Source organism: Mustela nivalis (assembly GCF_964662115.1).
Source record: "Mustela nivalis genome assembly, chromosome: 7".
NCBI lineage: Eukaryota > Metazoa > Chordata > Mammalia > Carnivora > Mustelidae > Mustela > Mustela nivalis.
The window spans coordinates 66335056-66337757 of NC_139026.1; the positions used below are offsets into that span (position 1 = coordinate 66335056).

A 2702-nucleotide genomic window follows, 5' to 3' on the forward strand; every position below is an offset into this window, starting at 1 on the left:
AAGACGAAACTGTCTGGGAAGGAAGGGAGATGCAAAAGAGAGGATACAAAATAAAAAAGACAATCCAAGGTACAATTCTAATGGTAATCTGATTACAGATTGGGGCCCCAGTGTGGAAAGCTTCAAAGTCAATAACAACAACAAAAATCCTCCCAAGACCGCATTACAGGTCACTGCCCGGTCTGTCACTGTAATCAGGATTAGAGCCTAAAAAATTTTAAAAAAGGTAAAAATGAAAGCAAACTTAAAAAAAGTTTTCCTTTACAGTATCCTTCCAGGAAACCACAGACATCCCCCACCCCCACGCCCCCCCAACTGGGAAAGAGGCAAAAAGGCAGTTTGCCTGAAAGAGCGAGACCTGCAAGGAAAGTACTCGGTTAGTTGACCTGGCGGGGGCCACTTCTTCCTCGCAAGTTCTCAGTTCCTTGGGAACTCTGCCAGAGTCCAGGCCAGCGACACTCCTGAAGATGTCATTCCCACTTCAGCAAAATCTCCTGCGATTGCCCAGCAAACATCAAGGGAATGAACGAACTAGTGAGCAAGTGAATGAATGGAACGGGAAAAGAAGCAGAAGCAGCCCCGCTGGGCGCTTACCTCTTCTGGTTCATGGAGGCCACCTGGAGCCACTCATTGGTGCTGGGGTTGTAGGAGTGCGCAGCCGAGATTTCCTGGCTAGTGATCCTATACCCGCCCACTATGAAGAGGTAGTTGTCCAGGATGGCAGACCCGTAACCCCTGACGTTCACCAGGTCGGGAGGAAGGTTGTTGGCCAGCGGGAACCAACGTTCGGTCATCTCCTCATACCTGAGCATGGACGGGGGCTCCCCTTGGTAGGGGTGTGGGGCCAGGGGGCCCCCCAGGAAATCCCCCAGGGCTACAAGAACCGGAGTCCCGGTCATCCGGGCCTCTCTCAGCCTCTGCTTCAGGCTGATATCCCCGGGGGCCTGAGGAGGAGCCCCCAGGAGGTGGAACTGGGGCTTGCACAGCACCTCGTGGAAGTGGACGACCATGAAGCGCAGGCAGGCCTCCTGCAGGTCGGGCAGCCCGTACACCTGCGCCAGGCGGTACAGCTCCAGGCAGTTGGTGAGCCGCACCTGGGACAGCAGCAGCTGCAGCAGAGACGTGACCTGAAGGAAGGAGGCCGCTTCCACCAGCTCCGCCAGCAGGCTCACCTCGTCCATCTCCTCTTCCTCCTCCACCCCGCCGCCCTTCTCCGCCTGCGGGCCCAGGAGCCAGCCTTCGCGGGCCCCGCCGGCGTTGATGAAGTCCAGCACCAGGCGCAGGCCCGGGGCGCTGAGGCCGCGCAGCTGCTGCACCTCGGGGCCGCCGGCCTCCTGGCTCAGGGCCTCGCGCATGCCGGAGCGGTAGAGGGCGCGGAAATAGTCGCTCTGCTCGATAAGCTTCCTCTTGCTCACCGGGTAGCAGCGGTCCTCCAGGCGGATCTGCACCATCTCCTCGGCCGACATGGCTGGGGGGCCGGGGGCCGCGGGGGTGCCCGCCAGCTCTGCGCGCTCGCCTCCCCGCCCCCACGCGCTCGCCGGGTTCCGGGTTGGGCGCGCCGAGGGATGGCGCCGCGGAGGAGGAGGGAGGCGACGGGCCGCCGCCCGCTCCCGCGTCCGCCCAGCCTATCTGGGTCGCGGCGGCGCCCCCGAGGCAGCCCCTCCTCCTGGTCCCAGGGGCGGCGGCTCAGCCTCGCTCCCCCGCAGCGGCCGCCCTGCCGGTCTGCTCTGCCTCAACGCCACAAAAGGCCGGGTTGCCGCGCGCCGGGCGTCGGGAGGCGGCCGCCGTCCTCGTCCGGGTTGTCCGGGCCGCGTCCGCCGCCGAGGGGATCCCAGCCCCCAGCCCGCAGCCTCCTGCCACGCCTCGCTTCTCACTTCCGCCCGCAGGACCCCTGCCGCCCGCCAGACCTGCGAGCGGATCCGTTGTCGGGGAGGGCTGCGGGCCCCGGCGCTCCGGCTGCGGCCACGTCCCCGCAGCCCTCCCCCGCACGCCCGGCGCAGCGGCTCTGCGGCCTGCGGGCTCCGCAGCGACGCGCGGGTTGGGAGGGGGACTGGAGGCGAGGTGAAGCCAGTCCGCTGTTTCTTCCGCGCTGCTTTACGAGCGGGGAGACAGAGAAGAGAAGAAGAAAACAGGCGTGGGGGGACCGGGATGATGGGAGTCGGGGGTCCTGGGAGTCAAAATGACATCACATCTGGGATCGCCCATCTAGCCCAATCCGGCATAGTGTCCCGGGGCCTGAGGCACATAGGCCGTCCCTACACACGCAGGTGACACCTAGAGCTGATTCTTCGCCAGGGTCATCGTGGAGGAGCCATCTTGCAGAAAGAAGGTCCAGGCAGATGGCAGCAGGTTCTGCAGGGCTCGCTGGGCTGCACAGTACAGCAGATGAAACGGGTCGGGAAGCAGACGAGCTTGTATTTGCTGCTGGGGCCCGTTAAGTCTTTTTATGCTATTAAAAGAAAGACAATTTAAGTGAGGACACGTGACTTCTTTTAAAACCTCGTCTAAAAGTTATTGCTTTTCCTATTTCAGTTTGGTTGGGCTAGCCATGACAGATGGTCTGAGCAGAAGATCTGGCCGCCTTTAGTCATACTGGCCTACCTAGTGGCGTTTCTTGCCACCGTATGTTCCCCAGCCCATGAGGACTACTGAAGGAGGGGCAACTTCCCGGTCTTCTGTCACTGGACGTTGCAAAGAGATGA

General features: G+C 61.9%; 1 pseudogene across 1 annotated transcript; it reads right to left on the bottom strand.

Moving 5' to 3' along the window:
• Positions 1-548: 548 nt before the first annotated feature.
• Positions 549-1598, bottom strand: LOC309869583 (kelch-like protein 42 pseudogene; annotated as a pseudogene). The gene has a single exon. The product of its transcript is annotated as a kelch-like protein 42 pseudogene (transcript).
• Between the last annotated feature and the right edge of the window lie 1104 nt (positions 1599-2702).